This window comes from Amphiura filiformis, chromosome 6 (assembly GCF_039555335.1).
Source record: "Amphiura filiformis chromosome 6, Afil_fr2py, whole genome shotgun sequence".
Taxonomy (NCBI): domain Eukaryota; kingdom Metazoa; phylum Echinodermata; class Ophiuroidea; order Amphilepidida; family Amphiuridae; genus Amphiura; species Amphiura filiformis.
Window position 1 is genome coordinate 68279338 of NC_092633.1, and position 23368 is coordinate 68302705.

A 23368-nucleotide genomic window follows, 5' to 3' on the forward strand; every position below is an offset into this window, starting at 1 on the left:
GATTCAACGTCATATTATGCTATCTTCAGTAGATAGCACCATTTTATGCTATCTTCAGTAGATAGCATCATATTATGCTATCTTCAGTAGATAGCACCATTTTATGCTATCTTCAGTAGATAGCATCATATTATGCTATCTTCAGTAGATAGCATCATATTATGCTATCTTCAGTAGATAGCATCATATTATGCTATCTTCAGTAGATAACATCATATTATGCTATCTTCAGTAGATAGCATCATTGAATTTCGTATTATGCTATCGTCAGTAGATAGCACCATATCATAATTATTATGCTATCTACTGAGGAGAGTATCATATACCTCCAGTAAGTAGCATAATTGAATCACATTAAGTTATCTTTGGTATTATTCATATTACCGTATGATGTCTAAGGTATGCTTTATGGCATCAAACATGTCTTATGCCTTTTCAGTAGATATAATCTCTTCAGTAAATAACATCATATTATGCTGTATTCAACAGCCTACAATTGAATCACATAGCATGCTATCGTCAGTGTAGCATCATATTATGCTATATTCAGTAGATAGCATTATATTATGATATATTCATTACATATCATATTATGCTATCTTCAGTAGATAGCATAATATGCTTAGACTGACCCTCAGTCTCGGTTCGGTTTCATCTCTAAAAAATGTGACAATTAATAATTACATAATGCCCTATGAAAAATACCAAAGTCCTGTACCCCCTTAGTTTTCTCCAAATACTCAGTGCCAAAAACCATTCCTCTTCCTCCACAATTCGACGCCACTGATTACACACACAGCCGAACCATGCAGCAATATAGAAAGTCCAGTGATTGGGTTGATTTTTAATATCGGATAGTCTACATTACCAGTCGTAATCCATAGACCCGAGGAGGGTCTATATTATGCTGTATTTAGTAGACAGTTTCATATTATGCTATCTTCAGTAGATAGCATCATATTACGCTATCTTCAGTAGATAGCATCATATTATGCTATCTTCTGTATATAGCATCATATTATGTTATATTCAGTAGATAGCATTATATTATGCTATATTCAGTAGATAGTATCATATTATGCTATCTTCAGTAGATAGCATAATATTATGCTATATTCAGTAGATAGCATCATACTATGCTATCTTCAGTAAATAGCATCATATTACGCGTTCCATTGTTTAGAACAATAGAAACCGGCTCCAACCGGACGGAACCGCCATGAACCGGCGGTCGGTCGCCGGCTGAGTTTTGATTTCAGCCCAGAGATATCACTTTTCAGGTTTTAGCCTGAATTCAGGTTTTTTAGAGTTCAAATTCTCACGTTTTTATTTCATTTTAGCCCGTTTTGGGGCTTTTTGGCCTGCATGCGAGTGCGTTTTCAGATTTTCCTGACCATTTTCAGGTTATTTGATTGAAACTGAGTGGCATCTCTGTTTCAGCCCTATGTTATATTCAATACCATAATGTTGTCTTTAGCAGCCTACATATAGCATCATCTAATCACATCTTCAGAAGATAGCGTCATATTATGATACCTTCGGTAGATCGCATCATTATAACGACACATCGATGTGCTTACTGTCAACTCCAGTGTTAGTTTGTGTTTACGTGTAATACAGTGTTGACGGTATCATTATAAGGTTATCATCAAAGCACTATCTGGATAAAACTCTTGCCATCGATGATGGTGACATGCAGGTGGTGACAGTTAATGACACTTTCACTTCCAGATGCTATAGTTAAAGCAACTTTGTTAGTTTTATTCATAATGGTAGATAATAGAAGAGCCCCTCGAAGTTTCTTCTGAATATATCGACATTACAATAGCCACTGTAAGAAACATATTCTAGAAAACGAAGTAAAATAAAGGCAATAAAAATAAGGAAACAATTACCAAACAAATTATTGGAAAAGTACTGTCTCCGCCCTCGCATCTCATTTGTAACTGGTTAGTTGTGGCACTTGATGATTTCATGAAATTGTTTTATGTTACATACATGTAGTATCTTGGGAACACGTTGTACAACCCAACTCAAATCAGGTCTGCCTACTGATTGATAGAGTCCTATAGGGACCCTACTGATTGATATAGCAGGGCGACCTCTGTCAGTGTAATTAAAAATGATATAGATGGCGCTATTCTCTATCTAAGGCTGAACTGTTGTAGTGGATACTGCTGCAGAAGCATAAGAACTTGTAGAAAGAAAGAACTTGAGAAAGAAAGAAAAAAAGAAAGAAAAAAAAAAGAAAGAAAGAAAGAAAGAAAGAAAGAAAGAAAGAAAGAAAAAGAGAAAGAAAGAAAGAAAGAAAAAAAAAAAAAGAAGGGGGAAAAGTGGGAGAAAACGAATGAAAGAAAGAAAGAAAGAATGAATGTAAGAAAGGAATAAAGGAAGGAAAGAAAGAAAGAAAGATAGAAAGAAAGAGAAGTAAAGAAAGAAAGAAGGAAAGAAGGGAGGATCAATAGGTGAAAAGCGAGAATTTGCTTAGATATGGGGGTTTGCTTTTGACAATTATTTTATATTTTATTCTCACATATTGGTTGACTCAAGTATTGTCACTTGGGATAAGGAGCTATATACCATTAAAAGCTATAGTTCATATGATTCATTCATTAGGTATTTGGGTATTTCCGAAAAATCACGGTTTTTGGTAAATTAATGGACTGAGAAGTACAATAATAGGTTATGTACGAAAAAACAAATTTTTGACCTGAGGCTCTATCCATTGAATGCGCCCCAAAATGCACAGTAACTTACCAAAGAAAATAATCCATGCAAGTCATAGTTTACTCGCACCAACGCACTCACTCACTCTAAGACTCTTGACTTTGGCTGGCTGGAATATGCGTGGTTGTTGCATCAAATGCTTGTGCACGAAGGCGTAGCGTTATTGTCAGTAAATACCATGGCAAAATAACAAATCAAAATATACCCACCATTTATTGAACAAATGCACTCTATGATTTGAAAGCCATTTAAATTTCAGGTTTAACACTACTCAGTAAACAAGGAAGTCTGTACAGAATTTGGAATACACCGTTACCTGCCGTTGCCTGCGATAGTTTAGCAGCACACGTTTTTTTCTTGGATATATCTATTTTGGATTCGTTTTAATAAAATCTTCATGTTATTGGTATCAAAACGACAAAATATGGTAAGTTTGTTTCTTTTTTTCAGTTTCGTCGTTTGCCTGTAAAACTTTATAGTTGTTCATATATTTGAGGGTTTCATGGAGAGCTATGTGGTTTTGGATTTGGAAGCATGAGCTCAAAAATACGGTACCTGTCATCTGCATAATATTTGGATGTCTGTTAGTGAAATACCTGGGCATAGTAAACCCTTAAAGCCATAATGTACGATCTTATAACACGAATTTGGTTCTTTTTTTTTCAAACTTGATTTGTCGGCATTTGAATAAAGAATAAAAAATTTGATGGAAATCGTACATTATGGCATGGCTTTAAGGTTGCTCTTTGTGGGAGGGAGAGTATCGAGTTTGGCGTGGTAATACAGCGAAGGAGGAGGAGAGGCAATCTGTGGCAGATCGAAAAGGAAGGATTGTCCGGTTTGGGGTTAGACTATGTTTCACATTCATGAAAGCTCTGTAACACTAAAGGTGAACCCATTGGTAAACCTGTTGAGATGCAATTTGAGCTTATTTTTGAAATGCGATTATGCGACAATATTATAGGCCTATACAGTATCAAAAGTTCAAGCATCAAACAGCGATCATAATAATCATGATAATGTAATCGTATATCATATACATTTTAAACGTTTCATTGAAAAGGGGGAGGGGTTCTTGACTTCTTATGGCATTAATTCCAAATTGAAAGAGATCTTTTTCGTAATGTTCAGTTGAAATGTGATAAAAAAAAAGTCATGCTATACCGGGCTTTATATGACAGATGGGCCACAGCTAGCACTCATTCCCAATTACCATGATATTTTAGTAGACATTCTGTATGGTAAAATTGACCCGGAACAAACCTGCACACATAACACTCTTTTCATCGTTGACTGATTTTAGTCGACAAGATCGGTAAACGCAATTTGCGATAGGTGCCCGTCAGCGTCATTTTGCTCGTGGGAAACATAACATGATTCATGGCAATATCATCTGGTAAAGTGCATTTATCAGAAAAAAAGTCATCGCAAAAGTGTGGAAGTAAAAGTACCCTGAACATGCATGGATTTTTAGCAAAATGTTGGCAAACATTAATATTAACGAGCTAGTCATTTTAGTTGATAACTTTATTGATTATTGTTGAAAACAATAAGATACAAAGAAAATATAAATTGATATAGCCTCATTATATGCCTATTATGAAAACCATATATGTCCGATTTGCTTTAACCAAGCTCCGTGGAATAGTCTCATTATTGCACCTTGATCATCAGGCATCACCTTAACACTTAAAATTCATATGAGATAGGTAAACCAATTTGACCTACTTTTATATCGTTAAATAAAAACGCTGATATTTCAAATGAATTGCCGAAGTGCAAAGCCAATTCCCCCAACATCGGCAAGTGACAAACAGACATATGCCCCCATGAAATGTCATGTATAATGTGCATAGGTATTTAAGGCATGGGTATGAATACAAAACGCTGTTAAAAGTGTAATCTGGCATAGAATGAAGAGAATGGAAACCAAAATTGGTCCTGCTTAAGGGCACGTGCTAAGATATCGTAAAATGGTGGCGTGGCAGTTGGAGAATAAAGATGTGTTTTGCATGGAATTTCATCTTCAGATCTGATGGTGTGATACCCATCTGTTAGCATGTTTACAGATTTGCTATTTTGAAATGAAATTAAAATTAGTCTGTAGTTTTGTAGTGTATACATGTTTGAGTCAGACTCTTCTGTCATGTCTGTGATGCTTATTTCGGTTGATTTTCCCGAATCACGACAGCACTCATATCTGCACCTATCCTGCATCAGTTCCCGGGCATCAGTTCCAGTGAGCCCATCTCTAATACGGTCTACATCACAGTGGTCTATGTACCAGGGGTTTCTTGCTCATGCAAGATTGGTGACATGCGACAGATTCGCCATTACTCCTGAAGCATTAATGTCCCGTGAAGCGTGTCCTTCCTCATACTCTGCTCCTGTTCTCTGAGAGTATTGGATCGGGGTTTCCATAGAGATCTTTGTTGTAAACTTTAATGTGCTTTTTCCAGTGGATTTGTGCATTAATTTAGTAACAGCCATGCATCTCTCTTTAGATAGTTTGGGAGTCATGTTGCAAGTTTTACACAGACTCCACTGTTGCACTGAGGACAATCCGTTTCTCTGGTATCTATAGACATGTTGGAGCATACGTGGTTGTCATCAATTTAATATATCAAGTCACCATAGATTTTGATATGATTTGATATTTCAATCTGTTAGTTAGATTGACTTTTCATTCTTTGGAAAGTATAGAACATAGGCTTGATTTGGGCTCTTCCAGTGCATGATGTACATCGCATTTAATTAACTGTTGTTATTGTTTCTGCAGCCTCAAGTACTACTGTAGTAGAATCAAACGAATGATTTGGGTTAATTTTAAATAATATAGGCCTATTTTTTCGTTTTATTTATCTGTTTATTATGTATTCCGATCTTACTGAACTACATTATTCGCATTCTGTTCTGATAAATGTTTTTGAATAATGATTGCGTGGGATCTCACAAACATATTGAAGAATAATAAGACATCTGTAGACCGGCTGTAAATTGTATTTGGCCAACTTGGGCTTAATGACACGTGTAAAATATGGTCAAAAGTATTGAGAGAAGGGGCGATAAGTTGAACGAAAATAGGAGTTCATCATTCGCTGCATCCTTCGTGAGTGAAATTTATATTCTAGAGAAGAGGCATCACATACAAACATAAATGATATCCATGACTGAACATGAATTAATTGTAATTGTGATTAATTTATGTACACACATGGTTTCTATTATACAATTCAGCTCAGGTTCAGAAGGATAGGCCCCTCATACATGTATATATCAGTGACAGTGTACATGTAGGGCGTAGGGCCTATACTTGTTGGCTTAGGAAGATTGTCAACATTGGGGAGTCAGGAAATTTGGCAAAATATAGGTCACAAACACCCATTTTACCCTCTTTTTTATCACAATTTTTTAACTTCACCTAGGATTATAAGGGGGGGGGGGCTGAAAGGTATTCCAGCAACCGCACCAAAATTATTGAGGGGCTGGGCCCCCCCCCCCCCCAGCCCCCGGTTCCTAAGCATATGGTACAGTATGCTTCTATACACCGTTTTCAGAGGAACTTTTCACTGGAGATTAAGACCTCGCCCAATGATCCAACAATATTTGTTTGACAGGACCTACCTACATCATCACCGATTTTAAGAGTGATTTAAGATTTAATCTGAAATATATGGCACAAAAACGGGGGCTGTATCAGGCCGGGAAATCGAACCCACGCGAATGAAGGCAGGTCTATATATCTTAATTTCCCATGATGCGACATAATATACGACGTCTAAAGTTTTACAAATTGCAGTCTGAGAGAAGTTAAAAGCCTGAAAATGATTATTAACTTGAGATCTTTCGTGAACTTAGTAAATGGGATACCAGAACCTCTCTCTCCCAATATACCGTCACTGATGCTGATGGTAAGGTAATCCTGAATGCGGTATCTGGAGAAATCAAGAATTCGACGGTTGAGAGCCAGAAAGACGTAACTCACAAGGAATCCTTTGTGAGTTAAGGCTTTCTGGCTCTCAACCCTTGAATTTTATGGGAACTATGACCTGATTGTTGAGGCACATTTTTTCTATAGTTCAAGTTGAACAATACGGAGTCAATACAGATAATGCAACCTATTAAAGAGATGTGTTGAAAAGTTTGTAACCCCAAATGTGCAATATGTGTTTGATAAAGTACCGATAGAATTTGTAAACTGAACCCGGCCTTACCTGGGGCGGTATGGAAATGGTATCAGTACAGTGTTAACAATTGAAACACTAAGATTTATATAATAGCGAAATCAACAATCATATGGCACGAGGGAAATAGCAGGAAAAAAAACCCAGTACGCATTTTTTGCAACTCAATTTATTAGAGGATAGTAAACAGTTCATATAAACAAATTAAAACCAAAATATGCCTAACGTAGCTCGTTAACAATGCCATGTTGAAAGATAAAACTTGCTGATGCCTTTTCCTTCTTCTCTGGAATATGCATGGGTCATGGGGCACAGAATAGACCTGACCATATTATGTTATGATGACCAAACTGATATACTACCAAGATTTTATTTTTCTGTCAAGAGACTAATTTCAAAAATTGTGGTCAATAAATTTGAAGTTCAAGGCCAAGTATATATCTTGGATGACAATAGTTACGATTATCTGCTGTTGATGCAGACAGCACTCCCGGCAAGACCTAATAATCTAATCGCCTTCACAACATGAAGTTTGAACAATCTTCCAGTATTATATTTCAATTTTTTTCTGAACCATGAAATGGTATCAGCCTAATACCGTAAATACTCGATAGTTTGCATAGCCTATGTGCTTACTATCGAGCACTTTTCAAACATCCATCCATCCACAAAGGTGTAAAGGGTTTTGAGCAAATCATCGATACATATAGTTATATACGAACAAGTAAACCTGCAAATGTCCATTATTGGTAAAACGCAGGACTTTGGTACAATTTCATGTTTTCAAAAGCGCTAGTAAGCACATTATGCTAACTATCGAGTTTTCGCCAGCCCATTCGCAGCCCATTCGGGGCTGGTACCTGTTTCAGGTTTGGGGTCAGTTTACTCAAGAGATTATATTTTAGTGGTATTGGAATGATTTTTTTTTTACTTTTTGTGGTTAAATTTTTTTAAATATTTTAATTCGATTTGTTAGGAAAAGTAAGTATGTTTTGCCGTTTCAACGAACGAAAACGAGTGAGTATTACCAAAGTTATGTTTGAACTAATTAATTATGACTTTAAAAGTTTAAAGGCCTAAATGTAACAATAATAGTTAATATATATAGCATCATATGGTCAGCAGAAGAAAATCTGACATCACCTATGATGTCATATCAGTGTCCTTGACCGGGGGTCCTTACTCCTTGACCACTGAACAGCGTGATATCATGTTGATAACAGATCTATAGAATCAAAATCTTCATCATATCCCCGGATCATATCACAGATTCTCAACAATCTGTGATCATATGGACCATATTGATGTGAAAGTAGTTATCTATCATATCCTGTGTCGTTTTATGGATAAAAATGACTCAAAATGTTATTGATGAAATGGTTGCTATCATAAACATCAGTTTTGTCTTTTCAACAGGAAAAATCCGATGCAAAATAAAGTTTTTAGGGCCTAGCTATAATATGGGCATAATTTATGCATATAGTATTGAACAATGTACCCCATTTGACATGCACTTATAGTTAAATAAATTGTCTTACTTTATTAATTTAATAACTTCTTTATTATAAATAAAATGACACATAACTATTTGATTCATAAAATTACATTCAACAAAATGATTGAAGAGAAAACACACAAGGCACTAGGCAGACTGTTATAGAATGGAGTATGTAAGATGCCATGTCCATAGCTTCGCAGGAGTTTCCGACTAGCAATCAACATGATCAGCACATTCAGAAAAACACAGTTTAAGAGTGAAGATTGTAGTGAGTAACCAGTCCTTTATAAATGTGCTGGCCACTATCTATTATAATATAGTAGGCTTAAACTATACATTGCGAATTAATTAAGTTATTTTAAAATAAAATGTACATGTAAGTTAACTCAAACCGGCAGTGTATATATCGAACGCAGTGAAATCGGACATTCCTAAGCGAAGATATTGAGTTCGTAAGTTCTGGTATTACAAAATTGGAAATTGAGATATCGTGGGTAAAAAGCTGAAAAGACAAAAAAACCCAACGACAACAACAACAACAACAACAACAAAACAAAGAGACCAGAACAATTTGGAGTACATGTAATGAATTAAAAGAGTTGACATGAGATTAGAAATTAATGTTTTCTGCTGTTTCAGTGTGCATGTTCTCATCGTTGATGGTTTGGTGGACTGTCATGTAGATGTAAGCGTGATCCTAAAAATGCCTTTCACATTGACCAAAACTAATTACAAGACCTCTTCTACATTGAGGCTGGCTTTCCCTTTTAAAGGGAATTTTTATTACGTCAAAGATCTCATGCTTATCGTCAAAGATCTCAGAACAAAGGCTTTTTCAACTCAATAGCTCCCATTCAATCACTTTTGCTACACAAAAGTGCCCAATCTGTTTTAGGACTACCTTATCAATTGACCATATCTTCGTTTGTAGACCACCGATTTTACTGAAACAAACTATATGTAATAGCTACACTGTTAAAAAATGTCCGTAATGAAGAAATTACTTTATTTAATACAACCAATAAGTGACATGTTTGCCTATAATACTATTTTCTAAATTGTTATAAAATTTGTTGTTACAACCTGTACATTTAGGCAGATTCGCCATGCATATCTTGTGTTTTAGCCCATGCATTACAGTCCAAGAGTGCGAGGCCAACGTTTTGTAGTTTATTCGCTTGAAGCCACATTAGAAATAGGAATTTTTAAATCCCAGATACTGTTAAAGTTAAAAATTTGGTTTGGAATTGATAAGATAGCGAACTTTTTAAATTGCCTTCAGGAAACGAAGGAAATACTGGCTTTACTGTTGGAATGCATCCACGCATAAATATGATGCATATGAAGAAGCGACTTTCAACGATTCCTGTCTCATTCGTCTGGTAGGTCAAAATTACACCACATGTGTGTATCAGTTAAAACATCTCCCAGAAACGGCATGGTATCGAAACGTTGGCCAAATTTGATTATGACAACAGAAAACAAGAAATTCTTTTGAAATTTAATATCAGTAATTCAGTATAGATATGCTGCGGTAAAACCACATCTCGTGTTTAGGGTAAATGGAATCAAATATTATTTGAATTTATAATGTTTGTATAAGCGGTTTGAATCTGACACAAAATACTTGAGTTTCACAGGGTGTATTGACCATTATTGTTGTTGGAAAGAAAAGGGAAATAATCAAGACTGTTAAATCGACCTTTATTCAGCAAAGAAAACTTGCATAGCAATAAATATGATAACGAAGGCACAAAACAGGAAGTACAATCACAGCTAAAATCCAGGACAAGCCTCTGGACAACGTTATCGCGGTGTCCTATTAATTAAATGCACTGAAAGCAAAACAAATTAACGACAGAAAGAAATATAAAGAGGATGAGCATTGATTGCGTTTTCTTTCTCACACTGGTCTATGTTACAAATGAGGCCTATTTTGTTTCATACTGCCCAAGATAGCTCAAGATTTATCCGAGTTTAACGTTTAAATTTGAGCATGGACCATACAGGGTGTATCAAAATAAAGTTAGTATATACTATAGCCCCCCGGGATAGCCCAACAAGACGAAATCCAGAGGTGTAAGATCAGGACTCAGGAGATCTTAGAGGCCATTTCACTCTGCAACATTAGAGAATGAATTTGGAGAAAACCTTCTGATAATTACAAACACTCGCTGAGCAGCAAGACCTTCCCTCTAAGCTTTTAATCCGATAAGCTGATTATCTATTTATTTTCATGAATTGGAAGACATTCTTTGATGTATTACTGAGCTCAATCATCTGAAATTACTGGAGCGTGAGCCACCCAGGCTAGTGGCTCAGCATAGTATTTTATTAACAGAAGGTTTTCTCCAAATTCATTTCCTAATGAAGGCGTTCGGTCGGTCGATTGCTGTATCTCTTTCTTCTTCTATCTTTGTCTTTTTCATTATACTTTCATTAATTATTATTATTATTCTTTTTCTTGTTATTCCTTTTCATTTCTAATTGCTGTTGTTCTTCTTCTTTATTATCCTCTTCCTCGTAATTATTCTTCTTGTAATCGAATCTTACATTACTCTAGATAACAAAGATTTTATTAAAATGTTTCGTCTTAAAATCTAAACCATACAACTAAAACTAATATTTAGAAGCATAGATGCTCTAAATCGATTTATAAAAAGTGAAATTATTTTTTCATTGGAAATTATAGAAGAGGGATACGGAAGCATATTAGTGCCAAAAAAATTATAAATATTATATTATATATTTTTTTGGCACTAATATGCTTCCGTAGAGGGATAGGACTATTTCAGAATATTTTAAGCTATTTTAGCTTGATTTCTTTTTATAATAATTGTGAAAATTATAAAAATGTGATAAAGAAATTAACCAACTATTGAAGTTTACATTGTCATTAATAAATCTATATACACGTGCAACATTAATACACTCAAATCATGTAGACCATTTTTATATACAGGGTGTATCAAAATAATATACAATTATGAGGTATTTGGTCAAAATGCTTTAGTTGATAGCTGAATCATCATCTTGTCCTCCCACATCTGTAAATCTATGGCGTATGAGTGGCCATGTTTGTGAGCCTTAATTGTAAAAATGCAGTTAAGCAAAGTCAATTAAAATAACATGAAAATCACAGTTTCACTACTTCCTTTGGGAAGAGGAGAAAAAGACTTTAAAGAGCAGCTGGTGGAGGAGAAAGAGGAAAGGGATGTGAAAGAAGAGGAGGAGAAGAGAAAGCCTCTACACCTCTCGTTCTACATCTGTATCATGTTGTGTTATATTTCCAAGTGTCATATTGCTTTTAATTTTATTTCAACTTGAACTAATGCATGGGAAATTTTTATGATATTTTTAATAGTTTTTAATATTTTCATTTGATATGAGTATCTTTGGTAATTTAATAGTATCATCTCTCTACTTCCCAAATGCAGTGGGCCTACGGGCACAGGTGGCATTTCACCAATCTTTAACAATTTAAAATATTACTGGCACTTTGACACATTTTTTAAAACTAAATTAACAAACAGTGCAGCTAGAAATCGTACAAAATAAATAAACTCCAATCTTGTGTTTTAAAGAAGTTGCATTCTTGGCGTTGAGTGGTGGATTCAGCTTGTACACTTAACCCCTCTTTCGCTCATCTGAAAGTTAGATTTTTTAGATGTTATCAGGGTACGTGTCTTTTAACTAAAAAATTAGAATTCAAAGTAGCGTATAAGTAATCCAGTCTAGAAGATTTAATCCAATAAATGTATCGAATTGATCGAATATATTACTGCAGGGGACGAGGTTAACCGTGATTTGGGGTTATGCGGCTATTGACATAAGCAAAGCGGTCGTTTAGAAGGGATAATTTCAATTTAAAAAGAATGATTATAGTTTAAAATGATTGCAGGGAAATTTGGCTTTGAACTACGGGAGACAAAAGTTAAAATTTTATACACAATTATGCCTAATTGGCTGATAACGTAATTAAGTGGTCCATTGCGGGAGGACTCGTTCAAAACTTGCAGTTAATATATGGCTCCTTTAGTTTCCAAAGTTTTCTCTCGCCTGAACAGTCCCTATTTCTTTTTTTTTTTTCTTTTTTTTTTGTTGGTATTTTGGGGAAAAATCATTTCTTCCAGCTACATACACATTTAGTACATATCATTAGATTCATACAATTTACTTCGAGGACTGTTAAATTTCAAAAACATCAATTTTTAATCATTTGCCCTAAAATGTGTATTATATCGTGAATTTAAAAAAATCAAAATCATTTGATATTAGAAGGACATTCCTTGTTTTCAAAATGCAATTCGATATGACTGATGTGCTCTCAGGTCCCACAAAAATATACTGAAAACGTCGCTATCCGAGCCCTTTTAAACGAAGTGAGAAATTTTTTTTTATTGTAGGACCTACTATCAAAATTGACATTGTCTTGATTTAATTCACAAAGTGCAACTGCATAGAATTATGTTGTTATTAAAAACACACGTACTGAAAGTACAAGCAATACATTGTTATTTCTTATGCTTTGACATTTTACATAACAAGAAAATTACCATGATTACGGAGCGAAGAGTTCCCTTTTTTGCTAGCATGCATCTGTTTGAAAAACGAACGGAAAATATCCACGAATATCATTTCACAAATGATAACTTGTGACAAGTGATTCTATCATCACTGGCATGTAAAAGAAACTCACTGTAATCTCATACGCATCAGTTTGGAAAACGCTCAGCAATGAATATCTTTTGTGAAATATTTTAGCACATGTCTATGTCCGGAATTAAATCTAAGAAGAGTCAATTTTTATTTTTGTAACATCCATGACATGTGCATAATGTGAGACTTTTTATTGGGTATAGTTGATTTTCCAGCGATATTTATAGACGAATCCAATTTCACGCATTCCTACACCTCAATGGCACTTGGTAGCCATAGCTGGGTCCCCGTCGGCTTCATCTCACCTAAAATGTGAAATGATGCGGGATCATGCGGCCTTGGAGGGGATTTCAAACTGCATTATATCACCCGTGTTACACGTAGACACCAGAATAATGACAGTTAGCTACAGTTTACAGCACAATAGAATCTAACATCGATTTTTAAGCGGCTTTAATTAATCCACCCAATTGGGCAATCACAACACCAGTTTGGGCTGCGGGGACCCAGTAATGGCCGACCAAATCCTGACCATGACTTGGCTCGTTGGATTCGTACTAGTATACTTCTTGGCCCTACAACTTGTAGGGCTAGGGGCTAATATTCTTAGCCCACCCAAACCCTAACGCATTCTTACAATTAAACTATTATAAAGCCTCAACATCGCATCGTCATCATCACCGTCATCATCGTCACCATCATCATTGTCATAATCATAATCATCATCATCATCATCGTCAGCAGCAGCAGCAGAATTTCAAGCAAAATACATGAAATAAGTTATCTATTACCATCATCATCATCATCATCATCATCATCATCATCATCATCATCATCATCATCATCACCATCATCATCATCGTCGTCGTCGTCGTCATCATGTTGATGATTATCATCATCATCATCATTGTCGTAAATTTTCTATCATAAACTCATCATGTAAAATATCAGCCAACTTCATTTGAATATCATTTTACCCAATTGTGCCAAGCTGTTATTATAATGTAAACATTGACAAACCTATTAGTTTCATTATCCAGATACTATTTTGATTTTAAGTAATATAAATGACAAATTGTGTGCATAAGGCTAGCTTCAGACTCCGTATTGTACGTACAATATTGTATGTACAATACTTTTCGTGACGTCAAAAAGTATTACACGTGCAATAAATATACGTGCCACGACTAGTTGAATCAGATTAAATCCCCCGCGCTATAACCCTGACGGTTCATTGTTTGCTAAATCCAAGCGAGGACACCAGAAAATCTATGCAAGATAAATTTCTACTGCTGCTGATGAAAAATCCTAGAGTGCGTTTTGAGGTTTTTTCTGCACTTTACCATTAGGCCTAATAAATTCATAAAAGATAAAAATCAAATAAAGATTTAGGGCGAATGCTTTTACTCACTGCTCATCTGATCCACTTTCCCAGGAAACTAAATACCGATGCTGCTTGACTTTCCAGACATAATTATGAGTAAACATCAAATTTAATGTTTACAAAACAATCAAATATATATACATTCGTTTGCATTTTGTACATAAATATTAATATTAATAATGTACAAACATTAAAAAAGGGGGCCTAAGAGTATGTCTATCTTTAATCATATACTAATTCCGCCATGCCCAAACATATTTTATATATATGAAATCGTGTAATGGCACCCAAATTCCAATAAAAATAAAAACAAATTTGTTATCAAATACACTAGGCCTATACATTGTATTACAGGAATTTAATAGATGGTGCATTTTAATAAATAAATAGATTAACACGGGTAATGGGCAATAAATATTGGGCAATACCGGATTTACCACAGAGCCAGTGGACAAAGAAATTAATTACAATTAAAACAAATTAAATGAGAAAATGAAAGCAAGGACATTTGGTGTTCAAAGTATTGTTTTAGAATGCGAAGGAGTCCTAAATGTTATCCTGGCCCAGGACACTGATTAATGTAAATTCGACCCATAGTTATTTTATCTACTTTTGCCAGCATTCAACCTGTTTTAAATGTGATTTGTGCCTATTTTTAATACAATTCCGAAATCTGACGTATCAATGTTGTATCGTCCACAAACTATGATCCGAGACTATTTCATTTGACACGGTTGTATGGATTTCAAAAGATCGGTCCTATAATAGATATCGATTAGAGAATTACAGCAAGAGGCTTTGAGGATGCCGTAATCCTCTTGACAATCAACCAATCAGAGAGACATATTTTAGAATTATGTTCGTAGTTGAAACGCTTTCAACTCTGAAATATATATTTCAAGTAATCTCGTTTCACATTAACACGTTTATGGATGTATTGGGATGATCATAAGTAGGTCTATAACATACACCATCATAACATGCCTCAACGATATCAACATGTAAAAAGCTGTTGCAAATTCATAACACAACGTGTTATAATGTATAATGTTATATGCCAAAACTTTAAAAACAATAAAAAATATCAGTATCAATCAAATCAAAACCAGAATAAATACATAGGCCTACAAATATTACTTAAGAAACTGACTAAATCAATATATGACTAAATGTCAGTATAAATGAATCGCTAAATCAATTAATCAATCAGTAATCAATCAATAAATAAATACATAAATAAATAAACAAATAAATAAATAAACAAATAGGCCTAAATAAATAAATCTATAAATAAATCTATAAATAAATAAATAAGAACTGAATGCGCCATTTATATTATTATTACAATTTTAATATTATTAATATCGTTAGTATTAATAGGCCTTTTAATATTAAGTACAGTTGAATACAAAAAGACATAAAAAGATGTTCATCATTCCGTGCACGAACACTCACTTCAACTTAGGCAACATAGGCCTACACATAACATGTTATGAGTATTGATTTATTAATATCAATCAATCAACCAATCAATCAATCAATAAATAAACAAATAAATAAATAAACAAATAGGCCTAAATAAATAAATCTATAAATAAATGAATAAGAAATGAATGCGCCATTTATATTATTATTACAATTTTAATATTATTGATATCGTTAGTATTAATAGGCCTTTTAATATTAAGTACAGTTGAATACAAAAAGACATAAAAAGATGTTCATCATTCCGTGCACGAACACTCACTAAATTTACCACTCTTAGAAATTTGGCAACTACGTATCAATTAAGCAACCAACGATTGTAGCACAATATATATTTTCCCGGTACATACTATTTATTGCACGTGCAATACTTTTTGACGTCACGAAAAGTATTGTACATACAATATTGTACGTACAATATGGAGTCTGAAGCGCGCTTAAGAAATTCAAGACGATCCCATTCATCTTCACTTGAACGTATGGAGTGGGGTATGGAGGTATATCATCGCGATGACTCATTTATCCAGTGTCTTAAAATGACACCAAACTATTAAAACACTCACTCAGTGCAATGCCATGTGTTTATAATAAACATTGTAGGTTTATAAAATACTAATATGGTTTTCTCCTCATATTTTGAACATGAGCATTCGACATGTGTGATGGTTTCTGGAACAGTGTCAAAATATTTTGCTTGAATGGAGTTGTAGCCCTTGCATAGTACTATTTGGATAAAAACCCAAACCAATTTTTCGGTCAATTATCATGATTATAAATACACTTTTTGGTTTTGGATTAAGTGGAAACAGCAATGAATGATGAATCAATTCATATTGAATACTCGTATGTATTGACCCAACTGTTGATTATCTCGACGAATATTTCGAAATCACAAATGTTTATATTAAAGCATATTTTCGTTTTCTATTAATTATACTTTAATAAACTCTTTCTTAAAGGTGGTAATTACTTTTTGTGTAAAACAAACTCACAATTTGAATTGAAAATAACAAAAGAGCCGTTTTAAAAATATGCTAAACATAGGATGTCATTATGCAAAAACGGATTCATCACCGTCTTAAATTTTTGTGACTATTTATTTAATTACATACCGGGCATGCAGGTAAAACCTTTAAAAACTACTTTCTACCATTTAACTTGACTGATTGACTAACATTTTGGTTAGTTTTGACATATCTTGAAATGCCACGAAGGTATGACCCCGAGTGGTGTCAAATGAAAAAGAAAAAAGTAAAGAAGGTGATAAAAAAAATATAGGCTATCCCCATCCGGGGGTGACACTCAAGACCCGGGTCCATATTCATATGGGTCCTTTTCACATCTCAAAATGCCAAGTATGGCCCCCTATATGTCAAATGACAGAGAACAAAGTAAAGAATAAAAAAAAAAAAATTTCCTCACCGGGGGTAACACTCCTCATAAGATCTGGGGCAATATTCATATATTGGGTCCCAAATTCATATCTCGAAATGCCAAGAAGGTATAACACCCGAGTGGTGGATAAAGAAGTAAAGAATGTATTAAAATTATTTTTCGCATGGGGGTGACACTCCTCATAAGACCCGGTTCAATATTCCTATTTTGAGTCCTTTTCATATACCGTATATCTATAGATCTCGAAATCCCCAAAAGTTATGACCCCCGAGTAGTATCAAAATGAAAGAGAAAAAAGTGAAGAATATAGAAAAAAATATACATATCGGGGTATCACTCATTGTAACTTAGACCTATCAATATTCATATTGTGGGTCCTTTTCATAACTTGAGAAGGTATGACTCCCCGAGTGATGTCAAATGAAAGAGAAAAAAGTACAGAATATAATGATAATAATTTGCCAACCGGGAGCGACCCTCCTCATAAGATTCTGGTCAAAATTCTTTTTAATTTTTTTTTTTTGATCTATATCTCAAAATCTCAAGAAGGTATAATACGCTGGTGACAGTAGCATATACCACAAAATACTGCCGAAGCCCCATGGTTCAGCTATGGTGTGGTAACCGCTCTACGCCGCTCTTGTTGTTTATTATATTTGGCAATGAAACTACCCAAATACAATGATTCAAAATCTCAAGAAGGTATAATACGCGGGTGACAGTAACATCCCAGCAAACACAATAACGTTTTAAAAACGTTTTAAATAAGTTGTATTTTGGCTTTTGGTTTAGGTAAAAACGTTTTAATAACATTAAAATGTCGGGTTATATAAAGGTCATGATAACGATTTAAAACGTTTTGTATGAAAACACACTACAACAATATTTTTAAATGTTTTCAAAAAATGTTATTGTAAACTATTTTTGCAAACATTTTTGCCAAATATTATGTCAATACTTAAATAACATTATGTTAAAATATTTGAACCCAGCAAACACAGAAATGTTCTTAAAATGTTTTTTTCAAAACCTTTTAATAACATTTAAATGTCGGGTTATATAAAGGTCATGAAAACGTTTTTAAAACATTATTGAAAATATTTTGGGCAAACATTTTTCGCAAAATATTTTTTCAACCCCAAAATAACATTTTGTTTAGAATGTTTTGTATCAAGTTTTCAAGAATGTTTTTGGAATGTTATTAAAACGTTTTTATACGCTTTATATAACCCGACATTTAAACGTTTTCTGTAAAACATTTTTGTTTGCTGAGAAAAAAAAAAAAAAAAAATGTTTTTTAAGGTTACGAAAACGTTTTATACTCTTAATATACCCTTTATACAACCCGACATTTAAACGTTTTCTGACAACCTTTTGCGAATGATGTCGAAAACGTTTTGTGTTTGCTGGGATATACCACAAAATACTGCCGAAGCCCCATGGTTCAGCTATGGTGTGGTAACCGCTCTACGCCGCTCTTGTTGTTTATTATATTTGGCATCAATGAAACTGCTCAAATACAATGATTTGCATAATTTTTAACCTTGGACACAACAAATTGACAAAAGAATGAATATGAAACCATTTCAGAATGACAACTTTTAACAAAGAATATCATACAGGGTGTTATTTGGACCGTCACGTCTGTTCACAGTACGTTGAACGGGTAAACTACAGGCTATAACTTGGGAACTTTCTGATGACATCATGAACTTGCATATAGTTCGTCATCCTGCGTTTAGAAGTATAAAAGTAAGTTATAATTTTCAAATTTTCCAAACTGTAGGAACTGAAGCTAACTGATGGGCCATCTCTTTCTAACGGGTTCTCTAAACGCTATACATGCTAAAATGAGTTTTGCGAGTGCAAATTTGAAGTAGTCAGAATCTCTCTGCCAATGTAGAATTATTTGAGGTGCAAAAATTATGACAATAATGTTTGTGAACGCTTACTAAACATCCATTGCACAACACTTACACGAAGGATTTAGTTTACAATACAATATACGACAAGATGTAAAAATATATTTTGACTATAGATACCATATTTAAAAATAAAATTTGTATGATTTTGTTTCTTTCGGCGCAGAAAATAGGTTTAGAACTATTAAAAGAGGGGGTCATTGGATGACAGCTTTGTAAATCAAGTTACACCTTGGCTGACGTAAGAATACTAGTACTATCATGTCTATTACTAGTTTAATGATATTTCATAAAGCATATTACTTTTAGTAAACACAACACAACAAGCTGCAAAATAAACAGTTTTATTTGCCTCGTCGAATTCCCGGCAGTCGGTGCCACTTAATACGATTAATATTTGGTCGTTTCCATGGCAATAATTCATATACATATTTTGTTTTGTTAGTAAATAATGATAATATCTTATTCAATTCTGGAAGCACGAATATATGTAGTTAATGGAATAAACTAGATTTCATTAGCCGTATATTTGCCTTCATCGAATAATTTAATCTACAGAAGTCAACATTCTGCAATCCGTCTTTCGTATGGAAGTAGTTTGTCTGGATGGCCAATAGCGGAAATCGTTGTTAATGACCCGTGTAAAGGGATGTCCTTATTTAAATGATATAAAACCACCACCATGACCATGATGTCCAGTGGCTGTCCATGCATGGAAATAAGAGAATAAGACTTCTCTTATTTGTGTTCAGCTCTTCTAAAAATATTTTTTCCTGGATTTTTATTCTTCGTCTTCGCTCTTCCATTTTATTTAAAATTTATGTGGATCGACAATTTGTCTTTGGTCATGTTGGTAGGCATTAGTTTGAATCAAAATAAGTCCCCTCATATTGATGGGTACGGAATTCCAGAAAATTTTCCACACCAAGTGGTCACGGGAAATCTGAGAGGTTTAAAGGCCACCCTTTAAAGCTCCCTAAGTGGAAAAAATTCCAGTAGAGGGTTATTCTCGATCAAAAGTCAATAATCCTGAATTTGACGCACTTGTTTTGCAAATTCCATGATTTTCACCCATTTGAATGAATTTCCAAGCTGGTAATTGGAATTCCAGTTCTTTCGGAAAATAAGTTGGCATTCCAGTTTCTTTCCTTAAAAAATAACCCTTCTAGATAGAGGTTGTGTTTATTTGCTGGAAGAGACCATAGCATCGTAAAACTATAGAACAGATCGGGATTTTGTGGCGGGTATGTTCCCCGGAAATGGAGATGGTGGGTATTTGGGAGATGCCGACGTGCCGGTAATGGGTCTTATGAAATACTGTTTTGGTTAAATTGAGTGGTGTTTTGGAGTTACACGCGGCCCAAAAACGGGATTTCGGGGGAACATACCCGCATGGTCATTTGTGTTAAGTACCACCCCGGGTTGGAAGAGCGAGTTGGCGCAGCGGTTGTTCCCTCATCTTGCACCACTGAGGTCCCGGGTTCAAGCCCCGGCCGTTCCCAAGGACTGTATGTGCACTTGGTTTATCCCGATTCCATGCTCGTTCTCCCACGTTTCCTTCGGGATCTCCGGTTTCCTCCTGCTTTCTAAATATTGGTGATTTAGTTGTTTGTTTGTGAGTGAGTGAGCGAGCGAGCGAGCGAGCGAGCAAACAAGCAAGCAAGCAAGCAAGCAAGCAAGCAAGCAAGCACACTGCAAAAACAGTGTTCAGCCATTGAACACATTCTTGCCTTCACTTTGTAAGGTAATTACCATTCTATCGTTCTTTCTGTTGGCCCAACAAATAATGAAGAAGGATTTTGACAAATTGGTCAGCGTCGCCAGAAATGATGATTGCTTGTCATTGGTTTTGAAAATAATGTTAGAATTATGTTGAGGTTTTATTTGCGGTATTCTAGACATGCCTGCATGGGCAAAGAGGGGGTGGTGATTGTTCTGTTGTTACTCAACTTTTGGGAGGGTTTTTTATCGTTACCGCTTGACCCTTGGGCGCCGAAAGAAAGCAAAAGACCAAAAACTACTCTACGCGTGGTTAAAGTGTGTAAAACCATGAAGAGAGGGGGTGTAATAGGGTTATATTCTGAATTAAAGATTAATATTAGTCCAAGATTTGCTACGTGCTGTCACAATATTGCAACATGTACATCAATTCTTAAAGGTAATAGGGGATACACCCTTTAATATCCTCCATTCCTGGCTGCAGGGGCTAGCTGTGGATCCGATTTTCTTGTCCGTTTGGGCATGGTTCGGGTGTAACATTTAGAGTTCATCTGATCCTGGATAACCTGACTGGCAGAGCTAGTGGAGATGCATTTTCTGCACTTTTGTCTGTTTGTTATTATGTGTTTTTTGTTTTTGTTTAAAATGAAGAGTGATATATGTTATTAAAAGATGCCAAATGAAATTTCATCAAGGGCCAATTGTCCAAACTAAGCGACAATAAGCTATATTTTTGATCCATTGATTATCCTTTCCTGGTGCATTGTGGGATAGAAAAGGGGGCAAATTAGCGATCGATTTTCCCCTTTTCTATCCCACAATGCACCAGAAAAGGATAATCAATGGATCAGCAATTTTTAGCCTATGCCTATAACCCAATATACATGGGGTGACATATACCTGTTCATTAGAATCATATCATTTTCTTCATTTATTTGAAATAATTCAGGGATTTCCTAATTTAGCACCATGACTTATAAGTGGACTTAAAATTATGAACTTGCTTGCCCTGTCTAAGTTGCACTTTCTCTGTGCCGGGTGATGATCTCTGCATTGCCAAATGTTTGATTCTGAAATCCATGTTTGGTTGGACAATGTGCGAAGATGCGACTCGGATCGACTTCTAACCTCTTGACCATCTGTACGTTTGATAGATCACCATCATCCCATATGTACCATCTGTAAAATGTTTAGAAGACAATTTGGGTTGATTCTTTAAAAGGTAAATACACATGTTTCTCGGTGCCAATAGCCAAAAGGTATCTCCATATACAAAACTTGTGTATTTGCTGTCATAGTAAATAAATGACTTCATCATTATGGACTTATTTCCTTTTGGTAGTACAGGGTGATCGCAAAATGTTTTTATTATATATCACTGTTATTACAGTAAGGTTGTTACGGTCAATCTTAGGATTATGTGAAACGTGAAAAGTTCAAGCATGCTATATTTATAAAAATTATAATACGATTTATCTGAATAATATATATAAATATATTCCCTATATTTAGGTATCTTTGTATCATTGCGTATATTGGCCAGTTCGAGTTGTGAAACAACAGACTGCATAATGATAAAACTGCATAATTATGATAATACAGATTCAAATCAAGATTAAAAGTAATTGCCTTTTAAAGCTGTGAATGAGTTGTGGATTTTTTTTTACATCAACTGGAAGCAAATTCCATTCATGTACACCATCTTGAGGTTAACAACACAACAACAACAAGCAACAGATAATATAAAAACTATAAAACAACTTTGGATCACCCCGAAAATCACGACTCTTTTGCTTGAAGGGACCAGGTCCCTAGTGCGACTCAATTGTTATCGCGAAAATAACCATAGACTCAAATCATGGTATCAGTGATCGAACAAATCATAATGGGTAAAATTTGAGGATTTTGCTGTAAACACAAGAAGACATTTCAATGGCGTAGTGTATTTTAATTGCCTTTTACTCGGTGAAATACTGTAACAGTTTTTGAAACATCATGACCTGATTATGCTTTAGTATCTGACCTGATTAACCTTACGTTGAAACAAATAATACGCTACGATGATGTCGTTGGGATATAGAAAATTGCATAATTGTGAACACAGCGAGAATCTATGTTGTTTAAAACGCTTTCTCTGCAGTAGGCCTGAATCATGTAAATATACAAGGGATGTGTAAGATATATTAAAATGTCAGATTTGTATTCTTTTTATGTGTTGTGTGAAATTCGTGTATGTTGGTCAACAGTGTAAAGAAATAAAACGTTGTGGGAATAGAACACAACCCGGGGAACACAATAACGCGAAGTTAGTCACGCCATCGTTATACCGCATGCCTTATATTTTCCCTGAATGCGTAAATACCAATAGATTGACTCAACATATTTGGCTCTCATT

At 34.7% G+C, this 23368-nt stretch overlaps 1 protein-coding gene across 6 annotated transcripts in view; it reads left to right on the forward strand.

Annotated features, from left to right (window-relative positions):
• Positions 1-2812: 2812 nt before the first annotated feature.
• Positions 2813-23368, forward strand: part of LOC140155909 (uncharacterized) — a 157323-nt gene continuing 136767 nt past the window's right edge. For all 6 annotated transcript variants that reach the window (XM_072178919.1, XM_072178925.1, XM_072178923.1 and 3 more), the window contains exon 1: positions 2813-3154. The gene's annotated coding sequence lies outside the window, so the exon portion shown is untranslated. The remainder of the gene's footprint in view (positions 3155-23368) is intronic.